This window comes from Melozone crissalis, unplaced genomic scaffold, assembly GCF_028551555.1.
Source record: "Melozone crissalis strain CALT ecotype California unplaced genomic scaffold, PUWL_Pcris_2 ptg000016l_1, whole genome shotgun sequence".
Taxonomy (NCBI): domain Eukaryota; kingdom Metazoa; phylum Chordata; class Aves; order Passeriformes; family Passerellidae; genus Melozone; species Melozone crissalis.
In genome coordinates, this window is record NW_026535794.1 from 48,739,443 (window position 1) to 48,759,264 (window position 19,822).

The following is a 19,822-nucleotide window of genomic DNA, read 5'->3' on the forward strand; positions in this document are numbered from 1 at the left end:
GCTATCTCGCTGCAAGTCCTTTCTTTAAAAAAATATCCTACATAGCATCGTTTCTATTTTAACATTTTTTATAACTTAAAACTATATTTAACACACTGCTTAAGAGAATTAATACAGCATTACTTTCTAACACAACACATATAATATTCATTTTAATATTTGTGAAAAGCTAATCATAAAATATGCATTTTTCACAAAGGATATTGTGGAAGTCTCCCTCACTGGGGATATCCAGGAACCATCTGGATGCAATACTGGGCCATGTGCTCCAGGGTGTTCATGCCTGAGCAGGGAGGTTGGATCCAATGGCCCAGTGCGGTCCCTTCCAACCTGACCTACTCTGTGATTCTGTGAACTGCTGTGAGCACTGTGGCATCCCTCAAGGCTGAGCTCCGTGCCCATGACAGCAGGACTGCATTGCTGTGTGACTGCCACTACATGTCTCCAATCACAGCATGCTTTCCAGGGCATTTCTGTATCCATTGTGATATATGTCTCTGCAATCGCAGTACATGTTGTTACTCAGTAATTACTCAAAAATATAAAGCAGATCCTTACTTGTGCAACAGCTAAAACTTGGCAGCAACTTCCAGGCTTTGGGATCTCTTGAGGTTTGGAGACATTTGTTGAGCAGAGCTCTTGCTTTCTCTGCCAGTGCAAATAAAAAGGGGGGTTAAGTATTGTAATGGACTGCCAGGGAGGTGGTGGAGTCAACATTCCTGGTGGTATTCAAGAAACTACTGGTTGTGGCACTTGGTGCCATGGTCTAGTTGACAAGGTGGTGATCAGTCAAGGGCTGAACTAGATGATCTCAAAGGTCTTTTCAGCCCTGAATGATTCTGTGATTCTGTGATTCTGTACAACCTCATGCATTGTTCTGAGACTCATGGTTGGAGCATGACCAGTATATGGCAGACTGGAAGCTATTCCCTTCCTTCCAGCAGAGGAAGAGACCATAGCCACAATGCAATGAAACCTGTTGGTCTCACAGTGGTCCTGACCAGCAGGGTTACAAACAAAGGAGTCAGTGGAACACACATGAATTAAACTGCTGCACAGCCAGCATGGCTTTGGGCCTGTGTTGTGCTGCACAAACTCCTTCCCCCCCTAAAGAGCCTCAGCCTCATTGTGAAGGAGGAAGCTGCTGGCAGCTCCCCCTCCACACCAGCAATTACACCACCTATGAGGCCTTTCCCTTATCTACAAATGCAGCAAGGAGTTCTCATGTGAACATCCTTTCTGTTTGACAGCAGAAATGATTAATGGATTTTCTTTCATGCAAGAAAATCCTACAACAGCTCGAACAGCCAGAATAAGTAACCCTTTCTGCAGACAGGGTCTGCATGGTGCAGTACACTTGCACTGGAAGCCCATTCAAGGCTCCACCACTTAAGGCTCCCTTAAGGGAGTATCAAAAGGGATGTAAGATTACCTGTACTATTGTCTCCTCTTTTACTTTTCCATCTCAAGAGATGGTACTGGGATGGTAGCAGTCCAGCATCTTCTGGACAAAAAGAACAAAACAGCTCTTCACTGCATTTCCCTAAGCACAGCAGCCACTGCTAATTTCGGGCAAGCTGTAAATGTGGCTTCAGAGAAGCAGAAGCTTCTCCAGGATGGCAGTGTCACTGCAATGCCTTGTCAGGGTGATGTAGCAAGTGTATTGCTGTGTAAAACACCTGAGTGTATTCATGTTTTTTATGTCTTGCTATGTCTTGATTGCTGCAGCACCAAGAAATGGACATCATTCCACTTGAATATGCTCTACAACTGGCATCTCTTAATCTAGTGTAATATAACTTCAGCTTCTTCTCATCCTCTTCATATTCACCTGTCTTCATCCTTGGAATTGTACATTAATTGTAAAATTCTGACAGCGATAAACAAAGCAGTTTTCACTTTGCAGAAGGGAAAAAGAAAAAAAACCTATCCTGAGAAATATCCCTTCACAGCTGTCACTTTAAACAGGATGGTCCTGACCAAGGTCATGAAGAAGATCCAGTCCCTCTGAGGAACATGTAGAGCAAGAGGCAGAACTCACTTCTGTGAGTGTTAAGGACTAAGCATGTGAAACCTGGACTGGTGGTACCTTGCTATAAGATGCTTTGCCTTCCAAGGACATTGTGTCCTCAGAACTGTCTGGGATGATTGCTACCAAGTTTCACTCTGTCTAATTCCTGTCCATATGTACAGGTGCCTGCAGTGCCCCCAAGCATGACAGATCTCCACAAAAGCCCCTTTTGAGGCTGACTTCATGTTCCCCAGTTTTTGACCTTGGCATAAATACCTGGGTGGAAGACAGCAGTCCTGCCCCACCACATCCCTGCCCGTGGCTTCCTGAACCTCCAGGTTGCAGTGACAACTATCTTGGCCATGGTGCACTTTTGTTTTGACTTGCGGGAAAAGATTCAGGAGCTGTAAGGGTGAGTGGGGCAGGGGGCAAAGGGTTAATAGGGACAAAGGGAGGGTGACCTACTGTACACTCACCTTGACTGTGTACTGACCTGGGAAGTGCCAGGAGTGTGGGGAGCACTGAACTTCAGATCTATGGATCTGACTCTGCTCCAGGATCTGAACTTAGAGGAGGGATCTCTTTTCAGTGGCCTTGGACAGTCACAAGCATCACCCAGAGCAGCTGGAAATGGGAGCAGGAATCTGCTGGATCTCAGCATTTGATCTGGCACAGAAGACATTTTCTCCAACTCTCCCTTGTCCATGCTGTTGCTGTCAGTATCTGCCCTGGACCAGCCTGTAGGAAAATCTTCACTTATGTTCCTTTTACCTGTGTTAAAGTTTGTATCACAGAGATGCAGCTCAGGATGTCACTTGCATGAAGCTTTAAAACTTTTGTATTGTCTGTATGTGCCAATACCCTAGTTTCTGTGTGGAAGCAGGTGTGAAAAAGTCTATTTCTCTAACTGCAAATAGTCATCAAATATTTCTTCATATTTACATCGCAACTGCTCCAACTGGAGGTCAGCCCTGCTTGCTCATATCTGGCAAGCTTTGCTCTCATCCATTCCAGTTTGGATGGTTTTCTGTGACAGTGTGTTAAAAAATAAATTTGTTTTTATTAAAGCAAATAAACCCCCAAATATCTAGACTTCATTTAAAATAATTTAGGAAGATATAACCAGTGTATTTTGGTGCCAGAGCACAGAAGTGGTGTTAGAGCCAAAGAAGTGGTGAAGAATGAATAGAAAGAACCTGTTGGAATCTTAATGCTTTTTAAGATCCCAGAGAGGAAAGTTGATATATTTAGCAATCAATGTTATGAAATTTCAGAAGGTAAGAATTAGTTTCCTAGAAAGACATGAAACTGAAACAGTTCTACAGTCATCAGAGAAGTGTAGTGAGTTTTTTCCCTTAAGACATAAAGGATCATTAAAAAAAAAAAAAAAGCAATAGAAGAGCTGCAATCTTCCAAAAATCTTATTTGTGCTGGGAAAAGGTGGCCTAAGTGTCAGTAAACAATATGGATTTTAAATGCTTTGTTTTTTACTAGAAAATCTGTGTTCTTAAATGCAACGATCTATCTAACTTGGGGTCTGATAATATTAATCTAATACATTCTTTTAGACATAAGAAAGAAGTTTTTTATAATGAGGGTGGTAAAACAATGGAACAGGTTTTGCAGGGAGGTAGTGGCAGCCTGATCCCTGTAAACATTCAAGATCAGGTTGGATGGGGCTCTGAGGAACCTGGTCGAGTTGAAGGTATCTCTGCTCATTGCAGGGGGGTTGGGCTAAATGATTTTTAATGGTCCTTTCCAATCCAAACTGTTCTGATTTTTTTTATATCATTTTTAAGTCCTAGCCACTCATTACCTGCAGCATGTACTTACTATTCCAACTCAAATATATTAGGAACCCCAGAAAACGAAAACATCTTTGAAACTTATTTGTAAGTAGTTACTGACCCCTTCAAAGTCAACATTGCTTTATTTGCCTTGAGCAGTTAAAAGAGAGTGTTAAGAAATAGTAAATAAGGTTTAAGAAAGAATTGGAGCATGGGATTGTAGCAGAGGGGAAGCAAATAAAGCCTGGCTGGTTAAGCATCGGGCACAACACTGTCTTCTGTGTGAAACTAGAACCCAAGACTACATTCTGAAACATGAGACATGGCTGAAAAAAAGGCAGAGATCTGCTACACTGAAGAAAGGATTGAAGAAACCAATTTGAAACCTTAGAATTATTTGGGTTTTAGGCTGCAGCTTAAGCAGAATAGGAAGTTAAAAGATGAGGATTCCTTGAAAAAAAAGAGCCCAATTTTCTGTTTGTTTTTAAAGAGAAGCAAGTTGAGCAGCATTCCAGTACACTACCACTTTAATAGAATTCCTTGTAAAAAACAGCTGGGTTTTTTTTAGGTGATATGCCTGTATCTGGAAATGTCTTCTCATTTGCCCTTGAATAAGTTCCCATGATGTGCACGTTAGTGGAAAATGGCATCTTTCACCCTTCTTCTGTGATTCTGTGATTCTGTGTGATTCTTACAGTTTTTAATGCCAAACTGCAGCATAGTTTATGACAGTTTCTCAAAAATGTCTCCAGTTGCCAAGGAAGAGATAACTGAAAGAATGCAAACAAATAACCTTGATTCACAGACCTCTGCTTCTTTTCAGCTTGTCTTGACAGGCACCCAGAGTATCCAGGCAGCTCTTTTAACCCTTATCATTGCAGAATACAGACCCACTCTTCTTGCATATTTAGGATGTAGAATAAAACATTAACACAAAATTTGTGTGACCAAGGTTGGCTGTATATCAACAGCAGAAGAAACAGGCACTACTGATGTGTTACTAAACCTATCTACAGAGAAGGAGCTGCTTTGAGTGGATGCAGTGCCTACCTAACCCCCCCCCCCCCCCCCACAACCCCCCCATCTCATGACAGAAGAAAAGGTCTCAGATTCATGTTCCACTGAAATCAGATTATCCCATATATAATTCAGGACAGTACCTGACACAGGATCACTTGTTTAGCCACAGTAGTTTTATTCTGAGTTGGTCACTCATGGTCCAGGGTTTGGTGAAAACGTGCTTCTATGAGTGGAACAGCTGCTCCAGACTACGTGTCAAACACCATTATACAAAGCCTCAGGCATTTGCATGAGGCAAGAGGAATTTCTGCTGAACAATATTGCCCCAATAAAATTTTTTTCACCCTAGTTTACAGTGCATTTTTATGAGTTCTGAAGGAAAACATGTTCTGGAAGCTCATGATGAGAAAATAACTTGGAAGTATTTGCATCCTCTCATCACACCCTATGTATGCAGTCCTGTCAGGTAAGGAGTTATTTAGTCCACTTGAGATGGCCCTGGAGCACTCAGATGAGCAGCGTGATTTGTGCAAGATCCTATAGGACATGCCTGATAGAATTTGGAATAATTCTTTTTTATCAGTATGTTAACCATAATATCACTTCTCCACCTAGAATATGGGCATTTATTTCTATGGACCTTAAAACACTCATAGTTGCATTTCCTATGATACCTTGGGCTTTAGCTTTCTGTTATTGTCTTTTTTGTGATTTTGTGGGTTTGGGTTCCATATAAGGGGATAGTAAGGTGTGGGTTTTCATATACAGGGATAGTAAGCTCTCTTCACAGAGTAGGTAGACACAACAATTCCTTCTCTAGTCATGGACCCAAGGACAGCCAATGCAGATCTCAGGCCCAAGAGTATAAACAACATGGACAGAAGAGAGAAAAAACCAAGGATGGAACTTCATGGGCTGGGGCTGTAATTGGACAGTGAGCTCCAATATGCTAATGGACCAAAACTTGTAAAAATGTGAGATCTTGTGACCAAGCCTCCTTTTGCTTCCATCTTGGAGCCATCTGGGCAGAGCCAAAGCCGTGGCTCTGGTACTGCCAGGGTGTGGCCTTTGAAGGCCCTTCAATAAATATCCTTTTATTCCCCTTAACTCTGTCTAGCCTCTGCTCCAGCTGTTTAAGGCAGCACCTAGGGAAAAAGAAATACTGTGCTGTACAAGCTGAAATTTTGTTACTCTCCAAATCTTACTGGAAAAAATGGTCAGCACTAAGTACATGGAGTTCTTTAATGCACTGTGTGTATGGGAACTTGCTCTCCATTGGTTCTCAACTGTTCAAATTTCTATTCTTTCTTTTGTATCTGAACGGGTTTAACAAGATTCTCTTCCTGTAATGACCACTTGGTTTGTCCTCACAGCCTGGGACCACTGGTACCATCCCATTTTTGGTTCTTTCACCTTCAATTTTGTTCTAGGATAATAGATAACACAGTGAACAGAAAATAACTTCCTGTTGTCACAATCACCTAAAGGGAGCCTAAACACAGCCTGACCACTGGGTGGTTCCCATCACTGCTAAAATCAACCAGAATCAGCTTGGGCTAACATAACCCAGACCCCGCCCTGTCAAGCTGATGCAAATCCTTCAGGTTTTTATATATAGTAGCAGAAATGGCCTTTACTTGACTGCAGGTGAAGCCCTGATTCTTAGAGAGGACATTGCTGTAGGCAAGACAGCTCATATTTGTCTTTGCAGCTGTACCAGAACATTACTTGTTATCTCTTTGTCTGGCATTAAAAACTGTCACAAGCAGAATGCTTATGCAAATTAATCAGGTCACTATGAAGGCAGCTTTTTCCTTGGTCCTAAAATGGTTTAAAGATGGAATTTTTGACACCAAATTTATGCCAACTTTTCTTTTCCACCCATTACAGCAACAGCATCGTTCCATGGTATTTAAATTTTTCCAAGCTACTGTTCATGATGATGGTAGGGGTTTTTTTTTGATATCCTACTTATATTTTCCTTTGAAACAAAACATCTGGACCAATCAGGAAGTATGAAACAAAAGGACTGTTTTATTCCTTTGTTTTTGTAACTTACTTCCTGTGTGACTGTGTATTCTTCAGCATGCAAGAGTTACTTTTATGAAGTATTTTGTGAGGTCCTGATGGTGTAATACTTCTGCATAACATTCTATGAATTCTGCTACTGGATTTTTTTCTCAGGGATTTTGTATATTCTGAAAGATCAGGTTTTTTTGGCGTGGTGGCAGAAGAAGCTTAATATGGACTCAAAAGTACTATACTAACTATATTGAATTATATCTTACTGGAAAAAAATAGAGAAAAAATTTTAAGTTATATACAGGTGTCTTCATCTTGAGACATAAGAAAGAATTTTTTTACAGTCAGAACAATCAATCAGTGGAAAAACCTCCTCAAGCTTGCAGAGGACCCCTCCATCACTGGTCCAGGGGGCAACTGGACACAGTGCTAGATAATGTCATCAAGGCTCCCTTTCCCACCAAAAATTGGACCAGGTGAACTCTGGAGGCCCCTTCCAACCTGAGCTCTTCTATGGTTCTGTGTTTATCGCATGATTGGACTGCAGTAAAAAAAATTGTTTTCCAATATTTTCATTGCCAGTAAACACTGGCAGTGTTTTAACCTATTTTTTATTGTGCTTTAAGTCCCATTTTGATTTTGCTCTTTAATACATTACAAGAATGGACAAAATACATGTGACAAAGTTTCAATACCTTGGCCCTTCCCATAATAGGTGAACTAGCTCTTGAGGAACATCTGAGTCTTGGGCTAAGAAATCTCTAAAGACTTCCATTTTACTGAAATTCTGAGGTAAAATAAATGAAGAAAAAAAAAGCTTTATTTCCAGAAATAAGTGCAGTGGGGGATAAGCCAGACTTTTTCACAGCCAGTCAGTGATCTGCATGCTCTAAAATATACATGTCACATTTTAGGACATAGGTGATTCAGATACTGAGCAAGGCCTGGAAACAATTTACCACCACTCTTCTCAGGGTATTTAATGTCTTTTCAATGGACATCAAGAGTAGCAAAAGCATCATGAACTTCAGTCAGCTCTGCTTAATTTTTACTTTTGTGTTTCTCTTGTATGCAGATACCATACTCCAATAACAAGAAAGCCTAAGCAAATAGCTACAAATCCAAACAGAGAAATCCCTTACTGCAATATGGGCTATGTTCCATAACTGTAAGAACACCATGACCTCCAGATTCACATAAAATTTGTGTCATATTCTACAGAAGTTTCTGGGGATTTTAGATAATACTATCTGCAGCCTGTAATTCAGGATTGGTTGCCTGCTCGTGCTCTAATGAAAAATATAATGAAACTTATGAATAATAAATGATGAAGCCAAATCAATAATCAATAAAAAAAAGATTTTTATTTCGCGACCAAGATTCGGTCTCCGATAGCCACAATCAAAGGGTCAACGTCAAGCCCGGGATCGGCGCTGGGTGAACTCTACTGCTTCAGATCTCCCCTGTTCACTATTGCTGTCTCTGCCAGGCTGCTTTTATACCTTTTTTTTTGCCTGGGGCAGAGTTTCTCCTATTCTTCTCATCGCTTCACATATTCATGTAGTTTCCTTTTCTCTGTGCTGGGCTGGACAAAACCATTTCTGGGAAGTGGTGAATGCTGATCGTCGAGTTATGGGAATCTGGTATTGGGATGCATACCCTTGATGACTCTGACTATCTTGATCATAGATACTTTTTGGGTATTCATCCCTTGGGTGTCTCTGGACTGTCCTGGGAAAGGGCCCATCTCCACACCGAGCCACGTCTTTTGTTTGCTAATTAGGTTTTTTCTCTTTGCTGCGGTCTGTGATTTCACAGTTTGTGAAGCAATCTCTTTCCCTGACTGCAGCTTGTGGTTTTAGATCTTTAAGAATTTTTCCTAGAAGCACAACTTATTTCATGTATATTTTACACAGGCACAAATTATTCCATAACATATATCACAAAACCATTTTGTAAGCCTGTAGGAGTTAAAAGAGCTGTGGAAATTATTCTGAGACCTTTGAATAAGTAGTTATCAGAGGCTAAGTTAAAGAGATCCCTGCTATTTTTGAAGGTAATCAGAGTATATCACAGCTATATTGTCTTCCTCTAGTGGTATGATGGTAACTGTGTAAAACAGATGAGCCTTTTTTCAGACAAGGATCTTTATTTGATAAACTGGAATGGACACATAACCAATTTTTTCAGCGCTTCCTATTTGAGTGAGAGGATTGGGTGTAGTGCTTGGTAAAAAGTATGTAACTCAGGAAGAGTAAATCCTGTCAGCATCTCCAGAACAAGACAAAAGTCTAGATACAGACCAAACAGGCAGTCCTACAGCTGGAGGAAACATCCTGCACAGATGCTCAGTTGTACAGGAATGGCCATGTCAGCCGTGCTGTACCCCTGGGGTGGAGGGGATCACATTGGCTCCATTGGAAGGTCCTGGAGGATGGGTGGCAGGTGGTGTCCTTTTTAGTAGTCTCTGTCATGGGTTGGTTTTGAGAGCTTGAATCACAAAAGGGGACAAGAGAAATTTGTAAAACCTGTTTGCACTTCTGAACCCATGGCGGTGCCCACTGTAGTCACTAAAAACAAATACCTCCTGCTTAAAACTTGGCACGAACTCATTACAAAAACAAACACAGAAAATCCTGCCAATCTTTCCTGGTGTGCTGCCAGAAGTATGCTAGTGCTGAGATCTGGATTGGAATATATTTGAATTAGCTGTCCTAGTAAACTTGCACAGATTCTTGACTTGTTTCCTGATACATAAACATCTCCTGACCTTCGGGAATCTCTTCCTAGGAGCAATCATCTTCCTTTGTGTCACCAACACTGTCACCTCTGTTTCTCATGAAGTAAAGCTCAATGTCACTCTCTCTTGCTAAAATCCTGTCCAGTCCTTGGTGTTGTAGATTGCATGTTCTTTGCTGGTTAAAACTTGGTTGTCATGCTCCAAAACATCTGATAACCCTCTGCTACTGTTATGTTCACAATTGGCTTCATACAGTCTTAGTGATCTCAGGAAGGTGGCATTCACATATTACACCATTGTGAGAGACTGAACTGTTAAGGGATTGTTGGAGGGTTGTTAGAGGGTTTTTAGGAAATGGTTAAAAAAGTATAGGCTTCAGACTGAAGTTTTGTTAGCATTGCAAATGCAAGTAGAAAAGTTTTTCATGTAAGCAGAAAAGTTTCTTAAGTAGTAGACATGATAAATAACAATAGATCTCTGTAGAATTAGTTTTAAGATGGCAACAAAGTTATTTAATGTATATCTTTAGAAGGTTAGCATGAATAGAGCTCTGTTCATTGTCTCTTATGAACCAGTCTTTGTTTTAGCTACGATTACGTATACTTTGTAGGATTAGATAGAATGCTTGTCAATATGTGTTTTCTGTGTGTGATTAGCTGAACTCTAGATTGAGATGATTTTATGTATTGCTGTATGAACCCTCCTGGAGGAGACATTTTGGGATAGATCAGTGAACTGTCATGTCTCCTTTTGGTATTATGAGACTGATGTGCTGGAAATAAAAGCAAAAATCTCTTCACTAGTCTGTTTACAATGTTGTCCATACTAGACATTTTGCCGCAGCCTAGTGAGTTCCTTTTTAAAGACGTGAGTTCCTGACACAATTAAACTTATATCTACCCATCCCCCAACAAGGGATAATGACTAAAATTATTCCCCCATTTGTGGAGAAGCCAGGGTGCTTTGCTGAAATGGAAGAGGTGAGCTTTTGGGTGTATAATGGCTGATCTCTGATCTGATAAGACAGAGGGTGAATGATGGGTTGTGAGTGTGTTAGGAGACATGCTTGGAAATTGGATGATGCCTCTTGTCATGCTATATTGTCCTCCCTTGCCCAAACCACTGGGTTGTAGGGTTCCTTCACGTGCTTAAATGTTCCTGGAGATTTTTCCCCACCAATACTTTGGGACTTCCAACCCCGCCCAATGGCTTTGGTCTGCAACCACCAATCCAAACAAGACTGTGCAGCAGCCAAGTCTTGTCCCTGGACCTACAGGTGCTGAGATCTTTACCCTCTCATCCTTTCTCTCTCTTTATTTCTTTCTTTTCCCTTGTACATGGCCATAGGTGGTGTTGTTGCACATTCATATTGCAATGTTTCCATGTTGTTATATAACTGTAGATAATAACAACCAAAATTGCTACATAACTGTTTTTAATTTGCAACTAAATTGTACTATAATAATACCTACACATGTATATTTACAAACACCAACGATTTAGTTTTTTCACTCCAATCCACTCCAAGGGATCTGTTAACAAGAACTTGGGTTACCCTTGCCTTCTGCAGCAGGTTGTAACAACCACACATAGGTGTCTGCACCCCATTAGAACATACAGGGACAGAAGCAACAAGGCCATGAGTCTGAAGTTACTGACCCAAAATTACCTGAACAAGAACTGGGGAAAAATTATGTATCTAATTCAAAACAAAAGAGTGCAAACCCACACACCTTTGTTTTATTATTATTTCCGGTTTCTTCCAGGATGATTCATCTGTGACCACAAGCCTCATGTTTTTGTTTGTTCTGCTGCTGCCAGCTGTTGGTTGCCCATTCTCCAGATTCCTTCAGGCACCACTACTAGGGAGACTTGCCAGTCCCAGCCCTCAACAAAGAGCCTCAAGAAGTGCCTTTCCTTAAACTTTCACCATCCCCTCTTGTCTCCACTTTCTCTTTCTTCTTTTGTCTCCACTCCTCCTTGCTCAGCTCTTTTGCCTTCAAAACAAATAGGCTGAGGTGACAGGTACAGAAGGAGCACATCTCTTTGCCCTGGTCACACTTACTGCTCTCCTTGCCCATTCTTCATCCCTTGCTTGGCTCTGTAAGATTACTTTAACTGCTCCCACAGGAGTGACTACACTTTCCATAAGCAGTCTTGAACTGGCTGGGTTATTGCAAGTTGTTTAGCAGCCACAAATAAAAATAGCAAAGAAAGGTAACTATTTTTGTGATACTAAGTGACTTTTATGCTTGTGCAGTTTTAATGCTACCATCAATAGCTGGGTTAAAGCCTAGCTAAGAGACATTGCTAGAGCAGTCTTGCCATGCACAACAGATTATATTGCTTTCCTAACAGGATACACAGTGCTCGCTGTCACAGACTCCAGTCCCCACTCAGGACATACTGTGCCACAACTGTTTTAAGTGTGTAAAGAATCACACTGGAGAACGGCTGTGTTGGTAGCAGACACAAGAGGAGCAAAAAGCTTCGTCTTGGAAAGAGCAACAGAGATTGTGTGTGCATCACTGACAAATGTAAAATCATACAGACTTTTTCACGGGGGACAAGTAGTCCTTCAGGTGGTTTATGAGTGTACTGGCCTACATGATGATGGGACAGACATGGTTAAGCAGTCAGGCTTTAAGGAAAAGGAGCAACAGAAAAGGATAATATGCAAGAAGCATTAGACAGGAGAGATGTAAAGGGATTTTTCAGCATTAGGGACACTAGCAGCAGAATAACAAATTAGGCATGTATTTACCTTTGGTTGCACTGTCCTTTAATTATTATGCACCTAATTAAAAGCTCTTTTAAAGCTGGTATTATTCTGAAGCACCTGGTTTCTCTGAAACCTGTTTCTTGACTCAGAAATAAAGCAGGACAAACAGAAGTCCGTCACCAGTATCACTACATCAGTTCGAGATAGGGTTTTAAAGTCAATTATACATCTTGAAATAATCATGCTGATAGAAGCTGCAGCTTTCCACAAAACCACACCTACACCACAAACTTTTGCCCTCATAGCTGTAATAGCTGAAGTTATTGTTTATGGCCAGCATATTTTTGTTGCCTAGCTGTCTTGTGTGGGGCAGTTATACCAGGAAATACATGTTTTTCTGTGTATGGTATCAGGGAGCAGCAGAGGCCAGTTCCCTCCCAAGGGCTGGGGACATGTGGAAATCCCTGGGAGACAGGCCAAGCAGAGGCTTCCCTAGCCAGGGTCCATTCTGCCCCATGGGGATGGGGATGGGCTGAGGCCAGGCTGGGATGTGTGCTTGCAGGCATGGATCAGAAATAGGCTTGGTGAGGGGAACTAGGGTCAGATTCAGCCCTGTGATTGCCAGGCCCATGTGTTACCTAATCTCTGAAAACAAGAATAAGACTCCTAAACACCAATTTTCCTGTGTTAAAGAGAGCATCATTTATTTAAGTGCCTGGAAGGCATGGGGGATCACTCATCCTAACATCCATCTGACTGTTAAAAGCGACTTGCTGATATACAGTCACTAATGCATAGTGGTTTTTACATAAAAACACTATTACCATAAAAAAATATTACCATATGTTTTTCACACAAGAAAACTTATTACCTATTACCATAAAAACCCTCCCCATGTCCCCCAGGTTCCCGAAGTTAGTCCTTGTTTTGGCTGTAGCTCTACTCCTCAGCCAGATGTCCCCTCTATCTTCTAATGTCCTTGCATGGGGGATAATTTCTGCATGCCTTGCTTCTCTGCTAAAGGCCTGCAGACACAGTGTCTTCTCTGCTAAAAGTTCACAGTCACAGTGTCTTTCAGCTCACAGTTAGAACAGAAATTGAATTAACCTTTAGGGAAGCACAGGGGCTGAAGGGTGCCCCAGGTGAGGTTGGTCAGGGCTCTTGAGGATGGTGGGTGTCCCCAGGCCCTGATGTACGGTGTCATTTGTCCTCAGGGGAGAGGGAGTGATGTTTGTTCCCCATTTCCAGTTGTGCATGTTGCCACTGCAATAGATGCACTGCCCTCAGGGCTGAGTCTGCCTCACCTGCAGGTGCAGGTCTGGGATAAGATGCAGCAATATTTGACACAGACTGTACTCTCAGGAGCCAGGAGATGCTGACTGCACAGGAGAGGGAGAGCTGTTGGTGGAGTAGCTCTCTCAAGCTCAACATGACCCAAGGCCTGTGACATGCACTGCAATTCTCTTTCCTGGATGTGTTATGAAGGCTGTTCTTCCCCTCAAAGGGAGGTTTTCCCATCATGGAAAAAGAAGCAGAGATAAAAAGAAGGATTGCTAGCACTATGCCAAGACCCATCCTTCCATGTACCTGCATCATGAGCTCTGATGTACAGGTACATGTGTTGAGTGACAAGGAATGTGAGGGATCTATCACTCCATCTACCGTGCAAAAAAAATGTTTTCCCTTGGAAATATACCCACACAGACACCTCTACTCTATAGTCACAACAGAAGGGATTTAGCAGCTAAAGTATGTCTAAATGGCTTTTTACATACTTTTCTGCTGCCTTACTGGGCTTTATGAGCACCTCCTCCCAGTGCTCTTTGTCCTTTATGAGCACCCCTTATCAACCAGCACATATAACTCCCTACTGCTTACAAACAGTACTGCCACCCCGAGTGGGTCCACCCTTTCCAGTTTCTGCTGCTTCTCCACTCACACAGATCAGGAAATGCAATAATTTGCAGACTCAGTAATTCACTGGCAATTCATGTGACATGCTGCAGTGAGAAGGAAACGCCCTGCTGCACACCCGAGAGAGGCTTGCAAGCTGCCAAGTTTCATTTTCACAGCTGAGTTATTAAAAAAAAAAACCAACTAGTTTTGTTTTCTGTCTCATGACTGTTTTGACAAACACACCCATAGCATGCCAACAGATGTAGCAAAGATTGTTGTGCCAGTGACAGGTCAGAGTCCCTTCTGTGTCAAAAAGCAGTGAGTTCCAGTTTCTGCATCAGTATTAAAGTGGGCTGGTCCTTGGTTTCTCTGTGCTGCACTGAAACATCCCTAAATAACAATGATGGAGAGTTTGGACGTGTCAGCAACTGCAAAGATTGATGTCTCGAGACATTTTGGGGCGCATGTGTATGGGGGAAGGGGCAGGTCAGGCCTTGTCCTGGCGGGGTGGTACCCTGCCCTGTACACTCCCCCTGACTCAGGGCCTGTACCCCAGCCTGGCCGTGGCTGCCAATCCCTGGCACACTAGGGGCAACGCTCCACACCCACCTCTGGAGACCCCAACCCAGCTCCTGAGTGGCTAAATGACCAAAAGTCCTCCATGGGGGAATGGACCAGGAAGGCCAAGGTGCATTAAAGGCTGAACATGAGGCAAGCACATGGCTTGACCCTATCTCCTCTTGGAACTTTTACCTGAACACTGCTGGTGTTAACGTTCAGGAACACATAATCACGGAATGATTATATGCAGGTGCTTTTATTGAAGAGCTCTGGGTGTCAGGGGCACAGACCCAAATCTGACTCCGACAGGGGTTCGGGATGAACATGTTTTTGTACCCTTATGGTTATATAACTACCTATTAATTATTAAAATAATTTTGTTCTATTGTATACTTTGATCTCATCCAAGCATGGATTCTTGTAATCTCCATCAAACTCCCCAAACATCGTTTCTCATTATTCCTGTTAAGATTAAACAATAATCATATCCCATTACCAAACAATCATCACATTTAACAATCATATCATTTATCATAGTCATTAAATGATTATACAGGTGCAGTTTGCATGATCCAGTAAAGCCTAACATTTTCCCAGGGCCTACCAGATTCAACCTTTCTTTCCAGCTCCCCTGAATATCCCATTATTTTAGAAATACTTTATCCCTTTACTATCACTGGAACACAGTAGTGGGTAGCTGTATGTGTCCTTTTCTATGTCTTTTTTGTCCTCTCTTTTTCATTCTTCTAATTTCCTCTTCTTGGAATTTTTGAGTAACTTAAAACTGAATGGATGTAGAGTTTGCTAAGTTGAATGGACCAAGTTAATGTTTTGGGAAGTGTTTCATGTCGATTGAATGTTGCTCCAAACACTTTGGTAAAGTTCTCTGATTTTCTCAAGATACTGATATTTTTTTGTTGTTTTGACCTTTTGAGCATACCTTGTCAGTATTTCTCTCATTCCCCTAACTCAAGAGTACACAAAGAACCGTAAGCCCTTCTAAAACTCTCCTCAAGCAAGTTTTTTGGGGGCCTTACAGGAGGTCACATGAAATTCCAGATGTATTAGAATGCATCAGCCACTCATTCCTCTCAACCTTTATATCATGTTGATTCATCCAGGCACTTTTGCCTCAACAAGAACTCCAAAATCCCACCCATGTACTTTGATATCTTCAAGTGACTCAGGAAACAAGATTACACTGTATTTCCCCACCTCGTGTGGATGCATCCAAAACAATTGTGGCTGTATTTTGACTGCTTTCTTTAAAAGCAGCTTTGTCTATTATTTTGATGCAGTCCCCTAGGAGCCAAGTGATATACAACCATACATGCCAAGGTTAGTATTACTTTGTTTCTCTAGTTCCTAAATGGGTAGCAGGATAATTTATGTGAAAACTCAACACAGAAGAGGGATGCTTAGGGGAACTCAATTTTTTTTGAGAATGAGATGGGTTGATACCAAGTGCCCATCAAAGCCACTGTATCAGTCCTCAGCAGGAATGGAGGGGAGGGGTAAAGTGGGGAAAACCCTCATGGGTCAAGACAAAGGCAGTTTACTAAAGCAAAACCAAAGACTGAGTGCATAAGTAAAGGAAAACAAAATATTTGTTTTCTCTATTCTATATTCTTGAATATTTTATATTCTATATGCTTGAATATTCTATATGCTTGAATATTCTATATGCTTGAATATTCTATATTCAAGCAGGCCATACCCAGATAGTTGCTAGGAAGCAGGGTTTTAACATGCATAGTGGTTGCTCTGCCTCCAATACAGACAATTCTTGTCACCCCTCTGTCACTGAAAAGATCTAAATGTGTCCTGTGCCCCTGCAGCCTGATGGCACCAGAGTACACTGTACACCATGGATTTTTACTTCTGTGGGTCTGATTGCTAGGCAACTAAATCTACGTGGTCCAGTAAGCCTGGCCGTCCCTTTTCTCCTCCTGGTCACACAGGAAAAAATGAAGTGTGCCATGCAGCACATGCCTGGGGCTCCCTTTCCTTCCAACCAGGGCAGGAGAAGACTAATTTATTGCAGCATGTCCAACTGCCAAGGCACTGACCCATAAGGATGAAGGTGTACAGAGATGGTGTTCAATGTTTTGGAAAAGACTTGACTCCAAAAATGGAGGCGTTGATATCTGGGCAATACATTACTGCCAACCTGTTAGAATATGAAGCTGGAGCACTTCCTGCACATGGCCTGTGTGCACAGGACATCCTTTGGATCTTTGGAGATCTCATAATTGTTTAGATCAGTGTAGATGACTTTCATCACCACTAATTATCTCCTTTCTCTGTGGTAGGTACCCATTCCTGGCAAGTTCACAAGGTCTTCCTTGAATGGGTACTCTGCTCTTACCCTTGAGAGGAACCATCTCCAAAGACTGTAAATTGCTGACTCTATTCCACTCTCTCAGCTCTCTGGTTTCCAGAGATCCCAGCTTTTGGATTTCCCTACTCTCCAGTTGCTGACTGCTGCCCTGTTCTCCCAGCTCTGGAGCAGCCAGGCAGAAATCCACTCACTTATCTGGTGGCTATGATCTTCCCAATGTATCTCGAAATTCTGATGAAGTTAGGGACTGGGTAGTTCCTGCTTCCTGTATGAATTCTCTGACTCATTTTTCCAATTTGTGTGCAGAAAAGGCACACTGTGAAAAGCCAGGGTCCACAAAGGAAACAGAGGAGTCTTGCAATTTTATTTGAATAAAGGGAAAGTGTTCACCAGGCCATACTCCCCAGCTTCTCTCTTGAGGTATTGAAGGTGCAGCCTCCTCTAATCCTAAACTTCCAACCATATGTTGCCCTCTTCTTTCACCACTGGCTGGAGTACAGCCCTCCTGAACCACCTACTACATATTCCCCCCTGCCCTTGAACTTGTATGGTCATTTTCCCTGAAAGTTTGGAGGCTCAGGTTGTTTGGGTTCTGCAGACCCATCAGAAGCTCAAACTGTCTGGGATCTGCAATAGATTTGTCGCAGACCCATTTCTCCAATTACCCTAAAGTTCAGAAGTTCAGTCTGGGTCAAACTGCCTGGGTTCTGTAAGAAATTAACAGGGCTTGATGTTCGTAGAGATGTTAGACCCATTTCAAAGACACTAACACCTGCTTCGCCTAAAGACCCCCACAGCTGTTCTTCTAAGACCTGATTGCTTTTTTCAGACCTAGGCCTTACTGAAGACATCAAAACCCATGTCCCCTACCATTAGGGAAGAGCCCAAACCCCATCTTCCATTTGTGAAGACATTAGCACCCAATTTTTTATCATTTGTCAAGGAATCGGCTTCTTGCTCAGACCTTTTCTTATCTTCTTCCTCCTCTTTTACTAATTGACAATATGGATCTATTGTTTTCTTCATCCACTGTTTTTTTCTCAGTACTGGGAGAATTATTGTAGCTGTTCCTGTCTCAGCCACGTTCCTCTGACAGTACTGAACTGTGGCTCCATAGGCATAGGCAGGACCCAGTACAGTGCTAGAAGCTGCTGGTTTTCCTTGGAACAGGCAAGGTACCCTTCCATCAGTTTGTGGCATGTCAGTTTGCCAGGATAACCTGCCTTTTCAGGTGTGAATTTCCATGATTTGGTAGATGTTAACTGCCCCAGGAACCTGCCCAAATCCTTCCACACACCCTGCCACCCCAGGACCAGCTGTCCCAGGGCACATTTCAGTATCACCTCATCCAAAAATTGTCTTCTCCTCAATCAGGATCACACAAACAGGTTCCACAAACCCCATAATATGCTAACAGTGTTAATAAGTAGTGTTAAACAGTTCATGTAAGGATGAGCAAGCATCTCTGAGGCGTGGATAATAAAACCATCTGCATTATTCCCAGGTATGGAGCGGGATATATATTTCCTCGTGCTCACCATAAGATACTTCCTCCAGAAGAGCAAGGACAGAAATGCCAGGGCAAAGGACAGAACCATTGCTTTTATTAACACGTTAAATCTCAACTAAATAAAGAGATAAGCAGTGCAGTCAACAATCTCTGTGACCTGCATAGGAGCTTGACACTGAGTGTCCACTGCAGCCATAGAACACTTCATACAAAACTCTTGTTATCTCGTGCCCCATGCTGGGCATCAAAAGGACTGTGGTGGGTTCACCTTGTCTGGAAATCAAGAGGCCATCAAGCTGCTCTGTCACTCCCCTCCTCAGCAGGATGGAGAGGGAAGGAAAAAAGATGGAAAAAGCCCTCATAGGTCAACATAAAGGCAGTTTAATAAAACGGATGCTTAAGCAGTGGTAAGAAACTCCAAAAGATTGTTCTCTACCTCCCATCAGCAAGCAACATCCATGACCTGGGAAGCAGCAGGGCTTCAGCATGTGCAGTGGCTGCTCTGGAAGGCAAATGTAAATAATGAATGCCTCACCTTCCTACTCCTTTCTATTAGCTTTTATATTTGAATAGGCATCACACGTTCTGGAATATCCTTTTGGCCAGCTGTCCTGGCTGTGTCCTCTCCCAAGATCTTGCCCACTGGTGAAGGAGCAATGTAATTTTGGTTTTAGCTCCGGAAGCAAAGCCCAGCACGGTGGGGGCTGCTGGCAGTGAAATTAACTCCATCCCAGCCAGCCCGGATACAGAGGAAGACGTGCAAGTGGTAACACTCAATATGAGAGAAAAAAATCTTTATTAGAAATGCGATTAACAGAGGGGTGAATTATGGAATGATCTCCTGTGAAGTATTAATCTTGGACTCACTGATCCACTTTTTATGGTGTGAAAAGACCATGGGAAACGATAAATCAGCGAACAGTTGCATGGCAGGAGGAGAAGGCTTCACTCCCCAGGTGATCACTGCACAGTGAAGTCCCAAGGAGCCACAGCTTCCCGGGAGCGGGGTTGCCGTGAGAATCCAGCGGGACAGCGCGGCGCCTCAGGACGCGGGGGTGCCCTGGCGCGCACCAGCGGCGCTTTTCCAGCCATCCTGAAGGCACCACTAGGTCATTTTAACAAATGTCACTGTATACGCTTCCCGCTGCGGTGGGAGCCCAGAGCTATCCCAGAGCCCCTTCCCGAACCTTCCGGCGGGGAGATGGACGCCCA